Source organism: Aythya ferina (assembly GCF_964211825.1).
Source record: "Aythya ferina genome assembly, chromosome: 25".
Taxonomy (NCBI): Eukaryota; Metazoa; Chordata; class Aves; order Anseriformes; family Anatidae; genus Aythya; species Aythya ferina.
Window position 1 is genome coordinate 1881676 of NC_140323.1, and position 21518 is coordinate 1903193.

Consider the following 21518-nt stretch of genomic DNA (forward strand, 5'->3'; position numbering starts at 1 on the left):
TGTTTGTGCCGGGACGAGACATGAGTGATGACTCTGGGAGGGAAGCAGCCTTCCTTGAGACAGCCAGGGAAGCCAGAGGCATGCGTTACCAAGGTGCTCCGCGCTGCCTTCTGTTTCATTATTATTTCTGTGTATGTTCATCTTGCATCTGATTTTTGTCTGCGGAGTGTTTTGTTCTCCGAGGTCACCAGTGTCAGCAGTGCAAGCCTGCTTTTTCAGGCTTTAGACCTTGCTCAGATACCTCCTGAGCAAATGCTTCGCATCAGGAAGCTCCCTCAATTCTACCAATAAAAGGTTTGTTATTAATAGCAATGTTTGGGCTGCAGCAGCCTGCAGAGGCCCCTCACGCCAGCCAGCATCATCCCCTGCCATGCCCTCGTGAGAGCAGTGCCTGAGCTGATGGAAAAAGCAAGAGGTGGGTCCTGGAAAGACCTTGGGAAGGATGGAAGGTCAGTTCGCACATTCCTCTCAGGCTGTGTCCACTCTGAGAAAGTTAAAAGCTGATGGAGGTCAGTCTGGCTCAGTTAAATGCAGAGATCCCGCTGTCTGTTATGGGTCTATCTGTCTTAGGAGCTATTCTGCACGTCGCTCAGAGGCAGAGCAAGGAAATAACTGTGTTACTCTGAGGGTGAAAATAATTCTTGGTTGTACAAGGAGCACTTTGGAATCCTTTGGAAATGACGGAGAGGGAGCAATTCATGGTATTGCATTAGCAGAAGGTTTTCAGTGATTTCTTTCTGAGGTGAGGCATCTGAACTAAGTAGTTATTGCTTTCCCTTAAACAAAGCTGCTGGGGCTCCAGGAGCATGCTATGGAGGTAGCAAAACAAGTGCTGTAGTGGTGACAAAATGGGCCCTGCACTTGCTGCACGGCAGGCAGGGAGCAGAAGGGTGATGCTGTGCTCTTAGCTGAGCCCAGGCTCCAGAAAGGAAAAATGTGCAGTCTCTTCATGGGCCACAGGACCAATTCCCTTTCCACTTACGGCGATGCAAATGAATAGCAGTCTCTGCGCAGAAAACAGTAACACCAATGTGAAAGAAAATAAAAAAAACTCTGCTGCAGGCAGGTTTGCAGAGCTGGGAACAGCTCTCGGAGCACTGCCAGGGAGGACAGTGCAGGAACAAGCCGTGGTGTGGTGAGAATCAATTGCTTCAACCTCCTGAAGCACTGTGTTTCCTGGTCAGTGCCGCGCTGCCACGGCTCGAGGCAGTGTTTGCACCCAGGTGTGATCACGGTGGGGCATTGCTCTGGAAGATGTCTGGAGAAGGGGCAGCGAAGGAGATAAACCAGGGTTTTACAGAAGGTTGAACTCAAAACAAGGAGAGGATTAAGTTTTTACGCAAGCTGCTTGGGCAGCAGCCGCCTGATCTGTGCATGCAGCTGGGTATAAAACCGGGAGGCTGAGCGTGCAGATGTGCAGTTGGCCTGCAGAAGTCATTGTGCATGTAAATTTGCTGGCTGTGTAACTATTCGTTCTCTAAAACCAGGTCTTTGGCAGGGCTTGAGGTCAAGATGTTTTGCAATAAAGCGTTGGTAACTGCTTCAGCTGAACTCCGCTTTAAACGCTACCAATAGAAGTTATTGTGGGCTGTGCACCAGAGAACTGGTACGGTTTATGCAAATATCTAACGTTGCAAATGGAGCTCTGCTACTGAATGCACAAATTAGTCTTAAAATTAGCAAATTAGCCACTTAGTTTCTACTTGTATACATTCGAGCATACCCTATAGTCATTAATCAGGGAAAATCCTCATTGAAGCCACTCTTGGAGCCGCGTGGCTAGCCTTTCACCCCCAGCAGCGCTCTTGCAAAAGAGCAAAATTAGCAGATAAATGCTTCCCCTCTTCCGTCCCTGAATCTTCTGCCAGCAGAAATGTCAACACAACATGCAAAATTATTCAGAAAACACTTGTTCCTACTGCAGCTGTACGTCCTGTTGTCAGTGCCACATCCCAGGCTCACACCTATGGATGTCCAACAGACCACTGTAGCTTGAAATCAAAATTAATTGAACCTTGTTTACCATTTTGAATTAGTGAGCTAATGAATATCATACCTCTGAGGCATCCATCTTGGTCACTTACTTGTGTCTCACAGCTGTTGTTTTTCTCTAGATTAGATTTGCTCCCATTTTTATGAAGACGTCTACAAAGTAACAAGCCCTACACTTATCTGACTCAAAATTATAAAAAATTTTATTAGCTTCCAAGGAATTGGGTTTTCTACTTTTTACTTGGCAATAAAAGTTGATTTGTTCTATAGCTGCCTGATAGAATAGTTGGGTGCTGGCTATTACTTAAATCTAATGACTCTTCTTAAAAGACATTAAGGTTGTCTCCTGTGAGCAAACATACCGGGCTTGTGAAATTACATACTGATTACTCTGTTATAAATGTGGTCACACCTCTGCTATTAAATCGTACCTGCGTAAACAATTCCAGCAGACAGACACACGGCTCTGCAGTTATTTATACCCGCTTTATTAAGGTTATTTTTTCAGCAATAGCGCTGCTTTTAAATCTGCCGGGGTTTATTTAGTACCGAGCGACACAGAAATCAGTATGTCATGTGGAAGCATCACTTTCACCCCTCGGTCTCTAGCCACCTGACTTTATTTAGTGCTGTGGGTGATAACGGAGAGCAGAGAGACGCGAGGTAGCAGTCTGTCTTCCCAGATGCCTTTCAGCCGCTGCTGTTTCCAGCAGTGCACGTTTTCCCAGCTGGCTGGGAGCAGCACGGGCACACACCTTGCTGTCAGACACCCACCTTGCTGCTGGGCACCCACCTTCCTTCTCGCCCCGCAGCATCCCGCTGTGTGCCGAGTGGAGGAGACCAAAGTGAGCTGCCCTTACGCACAGCCTGCCCTTACACACAGGCTGCCAGAGCGTGGCTCCATCTTTTCCAGATGAGCACCCACCTCCAGCAGGCTCAGATGAAGCTCTGCCACCAGCCCTACGAAGGGGCAGTGCCTTGGCCAGGCCTGGAGCCTGGGTGCCCCCCAGGCTGCGCGCTCGCGTTGCCTGGTGCCTGTTGCCACGCTACCGGCGAGCCCAGCGCCGTGCGTCACGCTGGTGCAGCGCCGAGGAAAACTGCCTGGATTTGGAGCAAACGGGCTGGTTTGAACAGCACAAAGGGAGCCAGAGCGAGAAGCACAGGTGGAAATTCGCTCCTGGTGCTTCCCAGACCCTGGGAGCAGGAGGGGAGGAGCAGAGCGCAGTGTCAGGGATGTGCTTAACTGTGGATGTGACCTTGCTGTGCTTCATCTTTCCCTTTGAGCTCCCCAATAAATCAGACGCTTAATCTCTGCTTATTGCTTATTTATGACTTCATTTTGCCGGCGGTGCCAGGGATGTGCAGGTTTTGGGGGGGCTCTGCTGCCCCTTGCAGTTGCATGTAGCTCAGCTGCTGAGCACACGTGTGTCTGCGCGGCTCCGCACCACCCTGAGTATCCGCAGGAGCAGTAAATGATAACAGAAAGGCCCTGCTGGGGACCTGCGGGCTCGGGCAGCAAATGTTACTCAGCCATCTGCTCAAACCAGTTGAACTCCTGTCCTTTCGTGCATTTTTGAGCAGACTTCACGCCCTGGCAGGCAGCTGGTGCTGACAGCACGCTCCCCGCGGCCCCCGGGGCTGTACAACGGCTGCAGACCCGCTCCCGAGGGCGCTTTGCCCTCTGTGATCCGTGCGTCGGGCTGTGTCCTTGGTGTGGCTGCATCCAGCTCCTCCAGCCCCCTGGATGTGAGCTGCCCCATCCTGCAGGGTCGGCGGAGAGCAGCAAGGTGCTGCGGCTGTGTTGGGATGCTCGTGGTGGCTGTGGGCACTCCTGCAGCCCAGTCAAGCAATTAAACTGGGACGCTGTAGAAGTCACTGAATGGTTCCTTTTTACCCAGGGCTCTAAATAGGCACGAGCCCCCCTAATGCCTCAGCATCTCTTGGTGGAGTCAGGGCCGAATGCTGTGTGTAAGAGCAGCACTTTGCTCCCCCAGGAGCCGAGCTGTGTGCTGCTGGCATGGCCGTGTGCGAAGTGACAACCTCGGCAAGCTCAGGCTCCGGTTTTGACTTTCAGAGTGCAGTTTGTCCAGACAGGAATTAATTCCAGCAGTCCTCTGCCTGCCTCCAGTGTGGGAGAGCAGACTAGATGATTGCAGTGGTACTTTCTGGCTTTAAAATCTATGACTTTCTCAGTTCCCTTTATGCTGGATGTAAAGCTGATGAAGCGCTGCGGGATGCACGGACCTGTGGATAACTGCTGGGTGGGAGCAGATGGAGGCAGGCTCTGTGCCGCTGTCTGCGTTGCTGTAGCTCAGGGTAGGAATACACGTGTCCTCGTATTGATTTTCTGTCCCAACCGTTTCATCTGGAGTTCACAGCACTGCCTAAAATATATATCTGGAGTCTTGCATGCTTCCTAAAGAGGAGAAAATACAAATCACCCCTACGCAGCTCCCTGACTCACAGCCAGTGTAAGAGCCAGCCCTCGGTCTGTGATGAAGGACGCTCTGTGATGGTGTCACCAAGCAGGCTGGCCACGAGCCCTCCCAGCCTCACCAGCACATCTGCTGGCACAGCTCTGCTGTGCTCTGCCCCCCGGTCCTGTGCCCACTGCCCCTGCCTGGCCCTGCCGCCGGCTGTGGGGCTGGTGGGAGCCACTCCTGCGGCGTTACCAGCACCAGGTCAGCCAAGGTGCTTTCTTCCCTGAACCCCTTTGGGATTTAGCATGAGCAGTGGAGCAGACAAGCTATGTGTGGTGAAGGAGCCAGGCTTGCTGGCCCTGGGCGAGCACAACGTGACCAAGCTGTGGGTCAGGCACCAAAGGACGGTGCCTGCGCTGCTGGCCGAGGGACACCAGCCCCACGCCACCTCCAGCCCCAACAGCATCCCCTGGGCTCCAGCTGGGGACGGGCAGGGTGTGCAGGAGTGTCCAGAGAGGTTGGAGCACCTCCAGGTTCTGGTACAAGAGCGTGACCATCTTTGCTGGGGGTGTTCTCCTTTGCCGTGGTTGGGAAGGAAATGGGATGGGGCCCGCTCGGGCTGGGCGCTGTGGGGGTCTCTGGTGATTGCTGTGCACTTGTGCTGGCACAGTGCTCAAATCTCCTCTTCACCTACATGCCTAGCCTCCTTTTTGGCACCATGCTTACCATAAAATCTGTTTTAAAGAGCAAAGGTGAGGTGGCGTCAGCAGAGCACCCATCGGGGGGCTTCCCAGGGGCTGCTCCTTGCGTGGGAGATTATCCGAGGGCTGCAGGAGCAACCCACAAAAGTGCGAGAAACCAAGCTTCCATTTAAATCCTAAAGCATCACTCTTATGATCATTATTATTTCAAACTCCCTCAGCTTTTCCTGGACTCATTTCCATCCAGAATAATGAGGGCCATATTAGCAGAAGGTGATTTAATTGCAAGAACTTCTGCGAAGCGGGGAGTCTCGTTTTCTTTAATGCAGAGTGGTAGCAATTCCCCACATGCTTATGTTCATTTTAAGAATCAATAAAGCACAAACATGTCTAATTACCCTAAAATATTTTGCAAAATCAGAAGTCAGATTAGATTTTGCTTAAGCATCAAATAGAAATTTTAATGTCCACCAGAACTGATATGTTACCCACGGGTGCTAAGATTTTCGCTTACATGCTTGATCATACATTATAATGAAGGTTTGTAATAACATTAAAATCTTCTTTACTACATTTTCTGTATAATTTACTTCTCCCCTCTCTCTGTACCATAGAGATTCAAATATAATTACTTGGAAAAAATAATGCACAGCTGCTTTTCTTGTCCTGTATTCTGAATGTACTTGCTGATGAATGTCAGCCTGAAATATTGTGACTATTTCATTAAGGGCTTACTGAAGACACCTTAGCTGTGCTGTAATTCTCCCATAACGGGGGAGAATCGCACGCCTGGCCTGCCGTTGTGTGCAGGGAGGGTGGCTCTCCCCATCCTGCCCCCTGTGCAGTCCCAGCTCTGGGTGCGGGGACAGCACAGCCTTGGTCATGCAGAGTCCCCTCGCCCGTGCAACCTGTGTTGCTTTCCTTTGGATGCTCTGCCTGCTCCTGCCTGACATTATTAATCAGAGAGCCATATGGCTCCGCTCAGCGCCTGTGATCCCTTTGGTGTCCCTGTATATGGCAGGCGACATAAAAATGCTAATTATTTAAATTCGATACCCTTGTTGATAGAGGACCGGTGATTTTGGTTTAACCCTTCCTCAGGGATCTTCCTTCCAGGAGCCTCCAGCAGGCCTAGGAGCGGGCTGGGGCTGGAGAAAACGGAGGGCTTGGGTTTTGTGTGGCAAAATGGTTCAAGTAAAGCAGAAAAGGTAGCAAATAGGAAGGGAAAGAAGATAGACTAGGAGCTTTCACACTCAAATCTGACCCCTCCTACCCCACGAAATAGCAGCAGTTTGGGACCAGGATGGAGATGGGGATCCAGCGAGCCCAGCACAGCCTGGTAGTGGCGCCTCAGGCTGGAGCCAGGCCTGCAAGCACAAAACCTTCTCTAGCACAAGGTGGAAAACGTTGGCAAGTGGTTTCCTCCATCCTGGTGTAAGGAGCCATCCCTGCCTGCTCTTCTCCCCACAGGCAGCCGTCCCTGCTGTTGTGTCTGAAGCTTCTTAAGCATCACGGAGAGCAGACTCACAAGCTGTTTTTTCCAAACAGTGCAAATGAGCCATGAACACTGCTAATCCTGAGGTCGTTTTTATCCTGCACACAAATAATGAGAAGCTGAAGAAGTCACCAAATGGCTCCATGGACACTTGCTTCCAGCCAAGACTGGAATCTGCTGCAGTCGTGTGAATTTATGGGGTAGCTCAGTTCACCACTAAAATTTTTATGAGTCGGTATCTTCTGGAAAAGTAATGGGGAAATGAAACCCAAGAGGCCCAGAGCCTCGTCCTGCTGCAGCCAGAGGAGCTGGGACCTGCAGGGACGTAGCTGAGGAGTGGCCAGCAGGGACAGAAAACAGGAAAGTGCCTCCTGATGGATGCAACCAGCACAGACTTGTGTTTCAGGGTGCTTCGTTAATGCTGCCAAGTTACCTGAGTGTGAGTCAAATTTGTCACGCTGCTATTAGTCTTGGGGAGCAGAAGGTCGTGATTCACGTCTCCTGGATTTTTCCTCTGAATGAGATTAGTGCAGCCCAATTATCACCTAATGAGTTGTAAGCAGCTCTTCCAGCCTGATGCACAAGCCCATAAACTTTCAGGGCTAAAGCTGCAGCCACAAGTGTTTTCTGTCATCACCCTCAGCATCATTCCCAGAAGGAAAATAGAAGCAGTCACGTCCAGGGAGCCTTTGCCTTGCTGTCCTTAGGACTCACCCAGCCCTGAGATAACTGGCTGGGGAGATAACCAAATGTTGTGCTGGGTTTCTGTAAGGCGCGGGTGACCCTCATTTCCACATGTCTCCATTCCCTTAATTGCTTCGTTCTCCTCCAACCTCTGAGCTTGTTAAGCCCAGTGGTTTTGCTCTGCACATCACAAGCTGTTCCTGTTCTTGAAAAGATTCAGTTAAATGCCTTTTGCTGCTTTTGTATTGGAAATTTATGCAAAATTTATAAACAAAAAAGTCCTGAACAGAAATCTCACTTTATTTTTTCTTCTTCTAAAAATATTCAGAGCAGGACTTGTGGAACATCAGGAATAATGACTCAATCCAGCTAAATTTTCAACAGTAAGGAGAAAAAAAGAACCTCTTGAGAACGGCACGTTGAGAAATGACTACATTACATATAAAAAAGAAAAAGAGTGTGTAAAACTTCCTAACTTATTAAATTTCCTGCCACTGGCCTATTAAATTGGGTGGAAAGGAGCCACAGAGCCCTCCTCCTCCTCCTGCTGCCCAGCCCCATGGTGGGGATGTGACGGGGACTGCGTGTCCCTGCCACGGGGCCTCATTCTGCACCCATCACAGATCAGAGCCCAAGGGGAGAAGTGCAGGAAGGGAAACTTGGAGGCAAAACTCCCCTTTGGTGCAGGGCCAGTGCCCGGAGCACCGAGCCACGCAGCAACCGGCCGGGGGAGCGAGGTTTCTCTGCTCGGCCGCTGAGTGCTGGGCTTGGCACCACGAGCTGTGCATCGCATGCTCACTCCGTGCTCAGGGCTTCTTGGTGCAGGCTCAGGTAAAGCAGAGGGTGCCTTTGCATTGCTCAGAGCACCCTACGTCCATCACACCGAAGAGAAGCGCAGCTAGCTGTCATTTCCAAGGAAAGGAAAGCCTGGAGAATTGGTGCACTAGGAACACTTAATTCTGGATTTGTTTTTGTTTTTTTTTTTTGTTTTGTTTTTTTGTTTTGTTTTTTTTTTTCTTTTTTTGCTTTAGATTTTTGTTGGCATTTACAACCTTGGCCAAGACTGGGATGTATTTCTGAGCCTGCCCATTGCTGAAGATCCCCTGCTCCATCCCAGTGTGCATGGTGCAGAAGCAGCACTCCACGGTGAGGGCACCAGGAGAGGATGCAGCCGGCGGAGCAGCCGTGCCGGGGGCTGAATGCCAACACACCTGGGAACCACGTCTGGACACCAAGCGTGCCAGGAGCAGCACTGTGGGGCCAGGCCAGGAGCTTCCCTGCACAGAGCAGGCTTTGCCCAGCTCTGTTTGCCATTCTCCTGCAAAACAGGCTGCCTTGTCAATATTCCCAGCAGGTGCCACACACAGGATACGGCAGGTTATTTATAGCCAGTTCATTTTCATTTTCCTCCTAGCAGGGATGAGATCCTACACAAAGATTTGGCTCCTCGGGGAATCTGCCTCATTTCCACCCCAGGAGAGCTCGGCGCCTCCCGCCAGCGAGCGCCTTACGGAGACGTGAGCTGGCAGCGGCCTGCGGCTCACGGCCCACTGAGGGTTTGTGCTGCTGCCGCTCCTGCAGCTCCTGCAGCTCCTCTCCAGTTCCCATCGCTGCACATACCATGCTCCAGTGCCACCCAATGTGTCATGGTGGCACCACTCGTGTCCCTGTAGCCGCTTGCTGCAGCACAGCACCCGGCGAGCATCCTGAAAGGTGCTCTGTGAGGATTTGGGGTTTCTTCACCTTTTAGTGGCTGGCATGAGGCCACCCAGGCTATTCACTGAGCATCTCTGGCCACCTCTCCTGGCCAAGGGCTGCTGCAGCCGGCAGTGATGCCTGAAGGAAAAGGGACCCGACTTTCTGCTGCCTGACCGCAGCGGTGGCACCAGTGTGCCCAGCGCCCCCAGCACCTCCACCTGCAGATACTGTTAATCTGTTAATTGAGTGCATTATTTACCGAAAATATGGCAGTAATGGCTTATTAATTATATGTAATGTCTCAATGGCAAATTATTTTATAGCCTGTAACATGGGGGAGATGTTCTTCAACCATTTTAGAGGTCTGATTCCAGTCTTTATCCCAAGGCCCATTTAGGTTGTAAAGGGCTGATGCTAAAACAGGCAAAGCATGCAAAAATGGGAGCAGGATTGCAGAAAAGCCAGTTAAATCCTTCATAAGTAAAAGACTGACTGCAAAATCAAATGTCAGCAATCAATTAGATGTTCTTTGAAAACCTGGGCCCTCGCAGTGACACGGAGGTGATGCCCAGCAGTCCCTGTCTGCAACCTCCTCGACCACAAGGGCTGGGCCCGATCCTGCAAAGCCCCTGGGCAGGGGCAGAGCCAGCTGCAGGATCAAGCCCCAGCTTCGTGGACCAGCCTGGCCCCAGCTCCAAGTTTGCTGGGCGAAGTTTTTTTTTGCTTGGAGCCCCTCAAATGTCAGAGATCTCAGCCCTCAGCCTGAGCGCTGCCCTGAACGGCTCCGCCTGTAGCACAGCAGGGGGTTCAGGGGCTGTGGGACTTTTTCCTTTACGGTAAAGCATTGCCTGGGACCAGATTTTTAAACTTCAGAAGATGCAGACAGGCACCTAATGGAGTTTTCAGAAGTCCCTGACTCTCATTGATTTCGTGCCTATCTGCACCTTTCAGGGCTTAAACATTTCTGAATCTGGCTTCAGGATCTCTGTTGCAGCATATTTTGCCAGGGCTTTTATTCAAGTTGTTGGGCCAAATCCTCAGATAACATAAATCACTGACACAAGTGGAACTATGCTGATTTGCACCAGTCATGGACTTTAAATTAAAATTTAATTGAAAACTTAAACTGCCATTAATTTTCAATGAATGGCTTTTGCAAGAATGCATCCAGATCTCCACCGGTTCGGTCTCCTGTGCGGCGGGCTCTAACAAAGGAATAGAGGGATGCTTATTACAACAACCATGTCTGGTGTACTCTGATCCCCTGTCTTTACCTTTCCCTTCAGTAACTGTCTGCTGGCACATTCTGTGTGATCCTTTATATCGGGAGATCAGTTATTTCCATGCAAATCTCATTAGTTATCTTCATCCTCTCCTACAGTGTAATTGACTTTCTGGGACCTTGGCTGTATCATGACTTCCCCAGCTGGCTTTCTATTATGTTGCATCTTCTATTAAATGTTGCCCTAGAAATGAAAGCAAAAAGCTATAATTTATAAGATATGTGGTGTGTGTGCTTGCGTATGCCTGGATGAAGACACACACACACAAATATGTTTGTATACGCCAGTGTATTTGTTTTGATACTGTAATGAATTGCTGTTGACCTTGGGCAAGGACTTCTCACTGCTTGTAGCAGGTAAATATTTTGCTTGGATTTCTTTTGGAAGTAGCTTGCAATTCTGAAGAATTCCCGAGTACAAGTAACATAACGTCTGCACCTGCTTGCCAGGCTGACTCACTGTACAAATTGGGTTGTGTCTGGAACTCGTAGTACGGTACGGGATACTTTTATTCTATAGGCATATGATTTCCTGACTTTTGAAACCGAAGCAGAATCACATAATACAACATCCCCACACGCTAAACAGTAGCAGAATACTGAGTGTCATTATTAATTGGTTTTGATTTAAAGCAGCTGCCAAAGGAGAAGCAAGAGTCAATAAACTGAGTGCCAGCAGCAACACCTGGTGATGGTCACAGAGAGCCTTGGGGGTCATCAGCCTGCAGCAGCTCTGCTGAGATCTACATTAGTTTGGACTGCAAAAAAGTAAGTTTTGTGATCAAAAGTATTTAAAGAAAGATTTATGTTGAATCCATACCTGTACTGAAAGTATGATAAGACTTCTCTGTGGTTCTAAGGTCTTCCAAAGTTGTTGCATCTGTGACTATGTATGCTTTTCGTTTCTGTGCTGAGAGCATACTTGTGAGCCAGATTGCTAGCAGGAGCATTAATGGTAACAGGGATTATTTTTTGTGAGGACAGTTTGCAAGTGATTACACAGGTGGCTATCCTCACTGAGTCTCAAGGAATTACTCCGCTAGGTAAAGTTTACCTAGGCAAGTGAGAAAATACACTCCTAGGGAGCAGGATCATCCAAAAGGGAAGAGGAACGTGCCGTGCAATAGAAGCGTTTCCTGTTTAAAACACGGGGAGTGAGCAGCTGAGCAAGTGTACGTAAATTATAGAAGAGAATTGCGAACTGAGATAATTTAAAAACCAAAGTCATTGCTGGAGGAAAGCTCTGGTTGTTAGCAGGCAGCCTCCGAAGAGAAAGCTTCAGGGCTCAAACTGCTCGCTGCCGTCCTGCCAGCAGCGTCCCCGCGCCCCGGTGCCTGCCTCTCGCTGCCCCTCTGCAGCGCAGCTCTCTGGAGCATAAAGGCACACGGAGCGCAGGATGATTGATGTAACAAATGATCTAATTTCCCGATCGGTTAATCCCAAATTAAAATCCTTGTGGTAAAATTTAGGCCTTTGCATAGCATGAAGCCGTGCTCTAAAGAGGAGCCCTTCATTATAATGAACTGACTCCCATTAGCAGGGGAAGTCAGCACACAGCACCCCTCATTAAGCACTACCACTGCTCCTGCAAATGAAGAAAAATGCTTTAGCCGGCATGTAACCGGACAGGGGAGGGGAAGCACAGCAAGGGCAGCAAAGCTGGGATGGTTTCAGAGCGGTGCGGTTCAGTGCAGCGGCACCCAGCAACCACGCTGATGAGGCTTTAAAATAACACAGATAAATCCGAGCTGAAATTTTCCTAGGCAGGAAGGATTTCTCACCCTCAAAGTCTGTGCAGGACTAAGTTGGTGTGAGCTGCCAAGGATGGGTGGATGTTGAGAGGCAGAGGTCACAGGGAAGAGCTCCGAGATGGGGCTGGGGCTGCCTGTTTTGGGGGTTCAGCATGTACAGGGAGGTGAGGATCCCGTATTGGCTTGTAAATGTAAATGCTGAATTATTTAATTACTAACAACGTATTGATTTGCCTGGAATGGCTTCCCAACAGCTGCCTTTACAAACAGCGTTCTTGGTCTCTGCCCTACAGTTCTGTCAGTGGTTTCGGCCCAGGGAGGCAGGATTTAGGATGATCTTGAGATGATGTGTTTGTGGGCAGCCAGGCTGCGGTGTGAAGGCAGCTGGCAGTGTCCTGGTAGAGGCTCTGTGAGAGCCTGGTCAAATCCTGTCAGGTGGGCTGTGCCACCAGGGATTGTCACTTTAATTTGTATTAAATGCAGAGTAATCAAATGTAATAATACCTCTAGAGAATGGCATCTCACAAACTGTTTTAAACAGGTTTCCTTTGGGCTCGTTGTCATGCTCTGCCAATATCAGGGTCAGCACTTTGAAGCCAGGCAGCAGCGGGGTTTGCTGGCCTTTTGGGCTCCTTTCGGGCTGCTCTGCTTCTCCCCAGCTTCAGCACCATTTCCAGAGGAGCTGCAGGGATCGTCCCCACCACCAAGTGCGTGAGGCTTCAGCCCCTGCACCCAGCAAATGCTCAAGCACAGGAATTATTTCTGTCTTCCAGCTCAAGCTGGCTTGTCCGTGCAATCTGTTCTCTGCTGGTACCCACTCCAGGAGACAGCTTTAGGATCTTCATCATCAGAGACAAACTGTGCCGAAGTATAGCTGAGAGAGATAAAACGCAGTTGTCTCTCTCTTTGATCATCTTAAAGGGACTGAACTCTGTTTATAAACTGCCACTCACTTCTCTGTGCTGCTTGAAAAATCCTGATAAAATGCCTGGAGGTGCTACCAGAGAGATGATGAATGCAGGAAGCCAGTAGTTTGACTGCTTTTAATGCAGGGGATGAATTAGGACCCGGTGAATTAATGCCTATTTCTGGGGGTAAAAAAAAAAATAAATAGAAAAGTAGAGAATGAGAAAGTATCTTTGTGCTCAACAGCATGTTACGAGTGTTAGTTGCCTGTGTTTCAGCATGGCCTGGGTGCTCTGTCCAGGCTGCCTGGCCCAAGTGAAGGCTTGTCCTTGCTCCAGGCTCCTGTCGTGTCTCTGCAGCCCCCAGCTGTGTGGGACATCCCGTCCAGCCCTGCTCTGCTCCTGCCTGGCAAAATGCAGCATCGAGGGGACTGGTCCCAGCTCACGGGTCCTCCTGCCCTTCGTCACAGAGCCTGGAAGCACTCTGTGCTGCAGCACTCAGGCTTGTTCTTCCTCTTTTAGATTCACCAAGGCGTTTCAGCTGTATTTCTAGCGATTTGACTGTCGGTTTTAATAAACAGATTAAACAAACAGGCATGTGCCAGCCACCCTTAGAGCCTATCACTTGCTCACACAGTTGGCAGATTTAAATACTGGGTGATGAATTCAAGTAAAGCCTTTCTGCTGATTTGTTAATCACAGTTGTTCCTGAAGTAGCGGGGCTGGAGCAACAGGGCAATGAGAGGGCTCCGGCAGGCTCCTCGGCCTCATTAGCTGCAATCAATAAAGCAAATCACCCCCGGGGATGGATCTCTGTTCCCTGGGCAGACCGGGGCTGGCTGTGCTGGTGCTTGTGGCAGGAGGAGCAGGGAGCCCCTTGGGCTGGGGCTGGGGAGGGAGAAGGGGTCTGGGGTCACAGCCAGGATGCCAGGACTGCATGGGAACTGCTAGGGACTTAAGGGCTGAGGCCTGTCCAGCTCATTCTGCATAACCTCGGGCAGTTAAAAGGCAGCAAACATGCATTCTGTAAGCTCATGGTCAATATTTGAGGACTGGGAGAACAGCACGTCTGCTCACCCAGCGGTCGCTGTGCCTCTTCCTCGTAAGACTAGCGGCTTGTTTGCTTCTGGGACAAAACAAGCCTCAAATTTCTTATTTGTCCTCTGCAATAAATTCATAAATTGTAGTTCAGAATTTCTTTTGAATAATTTATAGAAAGCGCAAATCTCATTACGCAGCAATCCCCCGTGTGTTAGGAAGCCACGTGCGGAGCAGAGGCTGAGGTGCAGCAGCGGTCACCGAGGCTCTCCCAGAGCCCGTGTGAACCTTGTGGGGTGCTACAAATGTGGCCTTGTAGCCCCAGGCATGTTTCTCTCCTGATGTGTGAGTAAGAAGGCCAAAAGTTCCTGGAATTCCTGCAGTTGGCCTGAATACCTCACTTAATAAAATAAATGACCAGAGCCACAGAAACACAACCTGTTGTTCTCTTGCAGCACGGCGGCTGCAGCATCTTTTGGATGCCACACGTAGCCAGCTTAGAACATACCCTGAGCTGGAGTTCAGCTTCCCTTTCAGACCCCTGATTTTGGCGATCCTCAGCACAAACATGAGGAAACCCAAATCCAAAGGCTTCCAGTGCGAGGTCTGTTTTGTGTTCCCCAGCACCTGCAAGCGCTCGTTCGGTGTGGATGGATCGTGCCGGGAAGTCAAGGGCAGGTCAATGGGCCCCCTGCCTCCGAGCGTGCCCATCACCTGCCTGCCCGCGGTCGTTAGCAAGGAGATCGTTACTGCCCTCTCCTCAGGCTTCCAATTCCTACCCAAACTGTCCAGTTATATTTAAATTGCTTTAAAGCCATTAGAGGTAATCAATTGGCAATAAAGATCCGCAGTTCTCAGCAATCAATGCGCTTGTCTGTCTGCAAAGTTTTCCTGTGCTGAGGAAGTTTCTCTGTGTCCGTGTGCAGGGTGGTGGCTCTCATTGTCATTGTCACCAGGCTCCGGACCCGAGTCCCTGGTGAGAGGCTCTCTGCCCACTAGGTGGAGAAAACAGGTCTCTGAATCCCTGAGAGAGGAAAAAGAGGGGGGGAACTGGTTTACACATCCAGCAGGTAGGGATATGAGGGGGAAAAAAATCAAATTGATCAAAAAATTAAATATTCATAGGACATTATTCATTAAGATTCATCTTGCCAAGTGGGTGAAATGAGGCAAGGGAAGAAATTAGCTTGCTTGAGAGTGTCAAAGTGATTATGTGATTAAATTGCAATTTATAATTTCTCCTTCAAAAATGTTACTCCTTGATTTGTGTTTCTGCCCCCTCTCCATTTTTCCTGAAGTCTCCCTTTATGCGTGTGTGATCAGTAAATGTGAAGGGCTTGTCCGAAATAAAAGCACTCCACTGTTGCTGCACATACAGGCGTGTGCGGGGCCAGCAGCCCCCATTCAGGTGCCCGCTTGCCATGGGATTTGTTCTCCGTGAAGGCTGCGGGTCCTGCAGTGGGGTCCTGCACCCAGCCCCACCGCCTCCTGTGCCCCTGGGGTCGCTCCTTGGTTTTTGTGCTCACCTCTGCAGCTGTGGAAGAGAAGCGAGCCCCCAGCCCCTCGTCCTGCTCCAAAGCAGAGCAAGGCTGGGTGCACAAGGAGATGTGCTGCAAGGAGGAATTGTTTTGGTGCCGGGGGGCTGCAGCTCCTTCCATGCATGCAGAGCTCACCCCTTCGGCACGTGCCTGCCCGTGGCGGGCAGCCAGAGCAGGAGACAAACCTGCACTTCGTTCTCATCCAGACAGTTCAGCTGCTGCTTCTTGTTGTTGCTCCTAATCTAGAAAGGGAAGCAATTTCTTTTTTTGCTGCCCAATAAAGATTTAGTGGCGTACGCTGGTGGTTTGGAGGAAAAACAAACAAACAAAACCGTATTAATTCCTGGCTTGTTTATGAACAGCGCAAGGCTTTCAGAGGTTAATTAGTTCAGGCAGGCTTTTCTTCAAGTGAATGAGCAGGCATGGTTTTACAGCTCTGTCACCCCGTTTATTTGTTCACTTTCTGTTTTATTTGGAAATACACTTCTACAACAATAAATAAAATCAGCCGTGACAAGGCTTACGTGTGCACAAACACCCAGGCCTTGCCAAGGTGGTAACCTGCAGAGCCCTCACCGGGGCAGCGTCTGGGTGTAGTGGGGCAGGGAACAGGGGATAGACAGGACCAGCAGTAGGGCAGCGTGGTCAGGAGGGGGTCTCCTGCATGGGGAAACCCCAAAATGTAGAGGCTGCTGGTGAGAAACTCCTCTCTGAGCCTCCTGCGTGGGCTCTGCCCAGCTCCGCTGCTGGCAGCTCATCTGTGCTCGCAGCTCCCCTGCTCTGATCGAACTGTCAGTGGCTGCTCTGCTCCAAAAAAAGGAGTTACCCTTGGCTATTGTGCCACGCATCCAGCTCGTGGTGGAACTAAACACTATAGTTTACTGTTTGTGGGGCAAATATTGGGATGAGAGCAGGAGTATGGAGCCAGAGAAGCTGCGGTGAGCAGAGCAGGAGGGAATGCACTGGGCTTCTAGGAGGGGCTGACCCCTGCAGGTGCTGTAGGGCTCCCAGCAGCTGCTTTTCCAAAAGAAAACAAGAAGGAAAGGGGTATGAAATATCAGAAATATTTCTGACATTTCTGAGGGGCAGCTTGCTGCTGGCAGGAGTGCCTCTGGCTCACGGGCCTGGCTGTTTCGCTGCCCCTTTATTAATAGCATTGCTCTTGTAATTGCTGTTGCTTTAATCATTACCCTGAGTCCCAAGAGCATCCCACATTTATTTCCAAGCCATCGAACTGCCAAACCCTGACAGAGGAATGCGTTTTTCTGAAGGAGTCCGTGCCCTAGTACAACAACACGTGGCACTGACCTTTCACAATCGCAGTCATAAGAAAAACTATTAACTGCTAACCTAAAGGCTGTGTTCTCGGACTGGGAGGGTGACAGAGCTCTGCCTGGACCAACGCAGCATGAAAACACAGGCTGGTGCCCTGCAGCCAGGATACGGGCACGATCAGTGTGCAGGGACCTGGAAAGGAGGAGGAAATCCAGCAGTTCTGGGGGGCCTGGCGTCACTTTTAGAAGCACAGTCGCAGAGGTGGCAGTGTTTTCTGCTGGGTTTCCCCTTCTCTTATTTTCTCTGATGCACACAGACAGCTGCAGTGTGAGGAAGGTGGCTGAGGAACAGCTTGGGCTGGGAGCACCAGGGATCAATGCCCTGTGTCATTTTGGGGACGGTGTATAGCTCCTGTATCCCTTGCAGCCCCTTCTCTTACCCCTGTGATGGTGGAGGAAAAAAGTCATTTCTGCCTACCAGAAACCTGAGGCCAAACACGGTTCTGACCATGGTGGGGCTGGGAGGCACCCTGGTGCCGACACGCAGCAACAGCATCCACAGCTGGAAGCGGAGGCACAGCAGAAAGAGGTGACAGGAGAGAGGGAGAGGAATGAGCCTGATATATGGCTGGGTAAAAGCAGAACGCTCCCTGAGTCCCCAGCACAGGAACCTAATGAGACCATCTAATAAAGCGTCGGTTCAGGCTGACAAAGTTAGAAGCAGAACAGTGGGAACAGAGCTCAAGGAAAACTCAGCCCGATTAAGCTGCTCTAAATCAGTTTACTTGGTTGTTTCTGCTTCACTTGCAAGACGTTGTTATAATTACTTGGCATTGGCAAGCCATTACTCAAAGGTTCTAGGCCAGGGTAGCAGAAGACATGATTGTCTCATAAACCTAATGAGCCATATTGATTACCAGGGGATAAGGACCGAGCTATAAACAGCCCATATTCTTTATTTGTCTCGTTGTTAGATCTGTATTTGCAGCCTGGACCTGACAGTGAGTTATGCAGGGATGTGTGCCGTTACATTGCTTCTCAAATAATGCGAAGTTTAGCGTGTGCACTGCCTTCTCCTGCAACCAAAATCGATAATGGATGGAGAGTGAATTTAGACCCGGCTTTGATTGCTGTCTCCATTTAAGAAAATGCTGGTGGAAAGCACAGCCCAGTGCATTCACGAGCTATTGTTGGTGGCAGTTTAGGAGTTATAACACTCATAAAGTAATCTTCAAAATGAAGGTCCATTACCAGTTTATAGGAAGGCAGCTCTGCCTGCCTCTGCCCATTAGGGGAGGAACTATTTGTGGTGTGAGCCAGTGCCACGTCCCTGCTTTGAAATTCGATGTCTGCTTTCGGGACCAAAATAAATCAGGAGAAAACTGGAATTGGTTCAGTTATTGAGATCAGCTAGATCTGTCTGAAGAACACACGCCACGGTTGCACAGAGCAGCTTTGGCACCAAACCAGTCACTTTGTTTCACGCTACCGGGCAGCTGCCTGGGCTGGGGCCTTCCAGTGCTCCCAGTGGGACAGCCCCAGTGCTCAGCAGGGCTCTGTGCCCTCAGCTGGCCCTGCCTGGCACCCTCTGGGCATCAACCTCCGCTCCTCCATCACACAGAGCTATTCTGGCATGGGCTGCCTGCTGTCCCGTGCTGTCGATGATCCCACACGGGCGCAGAGCAATGAGAAATGGGTTTTCTGAGTGCAGGCAGGCGGCGCACCCGTGTGTGTGATGTGCAGATCAGCCCCGTCCCTGCTGCCCCTCCGCCGGCCTCTCAAGTGTTTTGCTGCCCATTTGGGGCTGGGGGGGGCTTTTCCCCTTGCCCCCTGGCACTGGGGATCCTGGGCTGGCACTGCGTGACACCTCTCAGGCCCCTGACGTGGTGCTGGTGCCATTCCCTGTGACAAAGAAGGGAGAGAAATGGGATTTCTCCAGCTTCTAGGGACACTGCAGTTGTATTTTATAGATAACAAGCAGTCAGCAGTGTTGCTTCTTGCAGGCAGGTTAATCCCCTAAACTTGAAATGTGTTTAATCTGGAAGTAGGTCTATTTGATCATACAAGGAGGGGGAAAAAATAGGAGCCCCGTGCAAATAGGAAATTATGCAAATTACTTTATATATTAGACTGATAAAGTTTGTGGTTACTATTTCAAATCACGTTTCCTGAATGCAAATTCTAATGTAATCCGCTAAATGTGAGCAAGCCTGACTTGCATGACAATACCAGGCCAGCCCCTTCATTGCCTCGTGCTGTGGGGCTGAACCTTGGCTCCCCGCAGAAGCGTCGGGACATTTATCCAAACGGTCTCCATGCCCCTTCCCAGTCTCCTTTCTTCTTGCTGAGCAAACTTTCATCAGAGAGATCACGAAGCCAAGCCTGGAGGGTAACTTTTATCCAACAAATAGAAAGGGTGAAGCCATCAAGACAGCAGCTTTCCATTTGTATTTCTCCCTTTTCCCATCCTGGATCACAGGCGGATGGAGAGAACGCCCTCTGGCTCCCATTATTATATTTTATTATAATATACACACATTTGGGGCATTTTCCTTACCTGTCCTCCTCCTCCTCGCTGTGTCTGGGAGGGGGTGCAGTGGCCTGTGTCACACAGACCACGGGCTGCCTTGGCAATGCCCTGAGATTTACCTGTGTGGACTTTATGGAAATTTGACCTCTGAGCTCCCTTTTGCATTGGTGTTTTTTCAGGAAGATCTTTTAGGTGGCTGCCGGCATAATTACGCATGCATGCTGGCAAGCCCTGGGACTTTCAGCACTGAATTAGCAAGGACTCGAGCAGGCTGGCCTGGAATTAATAGGGGTGGCCACACAAGTGTCCTCTCATTATCAAACTGAATGAGTCATTTTTTCAATGAACTATTATATGTTCTAGAGAAAGGGTTTCCTGTGGGTAATAAAAACTCAGCTGCATTTTCTCAGCAGATGTAATAAAATGAGAACTCAACCAAGTTCTGGAGTGGCGTCCAGGCTGCCATCCATCACTTGCGAAGAGATTCGAGCTCCTGGTACATGGTGCATGGCAGAATTTGATGCTGCAGTTTGCTTCCCCACGAACCAGTGATTTCCTGAACCACGTGAAAAGGTTTGAGAGCCTGACTCCCTCTCACTGATTTAATGCGATTGTGACTTTGCTGAAGTGCAGGGTAATTTATGCTTTCTGGGAAAGGAATATTCACTTACCGAGAGTTTTAAACCTTATAGCTACCAGATTGAAACAGTCACCCCTTATCTTTCCCAGGTACTTCTCATGAGTACCTGTAATGCATTAGCCCATTCCCTGTGCTGTCCATATTTTAACAAGGACTTGCCCTTACATTCCATCTCCTGCCCAGGCATCTTGTACAGCCATCCTGCTGCACCTCTGCTTCTCTGCCTGAGAAATGGAAGTAATCCTAGCCAGTCCCCATATTAATTTTTTAAGATCTAAAACCAAAGGTTAAGAAATATTCTTTAGTGCTTGACCCTGCTGCTTCCTTCTGCATCTGAGTTACTGAATGTGTTAGGGAGAAAATACCAGCCTTGGGTTTTACTGCTACTCAGGCTTTGTTTGGGTTTGTTTGTGTTCAGGAATGTTCTTTTTTTCCCCCCCCTCTCGTCGCCTTTGTGAAAATAGCAAGTACCTGAGAGAGGGAAAACTAAACGTGTTCCTGGTGGCTGTGTGCTCTGTTGTTTATCTTGCATTTTGGTCTTTGTGGAGCGTGCACGTGAAATCTTCCTCGATTTCGCTCGCAGTGATGCCTGACAGCTCTGTGCACTGATCGTGCCGTGCTGTGCTACGCTCGCTGGGTCTCATTTCTGACCTGGAGGTGGCTGCCGACGTGCTGCTCGGCGGCACAGCCCTGGGCTGGGAGAGCTGCTGCTGCCAGGGAGCAGGGCTGGGTGCGCCAAGGGCGAGGCTGTAACATCTGCGTGCACGGCGTCAGCAGCAGGTTGCAGCCCTGTGCAGGAGTGAGAGACATTTCCTGCCCCACGCAGCTTGTGCTGGGTGGTGTCAGTGCTTATTGAGGTGCCCGGCTCTGAGGCTCGGTTGGCAGAGGGACAGAGGGCACGGGTTCTGTGCAGCCCAGGGTGGTGATGTGTCCTCTGCAGGGACAGTTTGCTCCTCGGCACGCCGCCTCCAGCACCGGCTGCCACAAGGCAGGCAGTTTTCAAGCACAAACTGCTGCACCGAGCTCTCCGGTACGGTGCGTTTCCACCTGAGCTCATCTCCGGGGGAAGCAGCCTCTCCGGTTAATGGATCAGAGGTTTGATGAGAGCACAGCCAACGTGTGTGGATCAGAACATGAGGCCATGGTGTTAAAAAGCATCCGTCCCCTGCTGCGCATCCCTCACGCTGTGGCTTCCTCGTGGTGCTGGGGAGGGCTCGTGGTAGGCTCCTGGCTCCACTGCCTCTCAGCCTGGTCCCACATGCACTGCTGAGCCCCAACCGGGATTGCCTGTGGTCCGTCAGGGTGTCCTGGTGATGCACAAGGGCACAGGGTTGGGATAGCAGCGGTGTGCAGCTGCCTGGGCTGGGGGCTGCGCTCCGAGGTCGGACAAAGAGCAGACTGTCTGTATTGGCAATCTGAGAACAAACTGCACTTGGACTCCTTCCCAGTGAGAGCAGAGCATGTGAATGTCAAAGGTTCCTGAAAGCCAATAACCAGGGAAGCGTGTGCTCTCGGCCCTCCCTGCAGGCTGGGGGAGGAGAGGCAGAAATGTCAGATGAGCAGCTCTGAT

The 21518-nt window shown here is 50.4% G+C and overlaps 1 protein-coding gene across 2 annotated transcripts in view; it reads left to right on the top strand.

The window, feature by feature from the left end:
- Positions 1 to 10933: 10933 nt before the first annotated feature.
- Positions 10934 to 21518, top strand: part of CTTNBP2NL (CTTNBP2 N-terminal like) — a 37293-nt gene continuing 26708 nt past the window's right edge. The window contains exon 1 of one of the 2 annotated variants that reach the window (XM_084497863.1): positions 10934 to 11040. The gene's annotated coding sequence lies outside the window, so the exon portion shown is untranslated. The remainder of the gene's footprint in view (positions 11041 to 21518) is intronic. The other variant, XM_084497861.1, reaches the window with a different exon arrangement.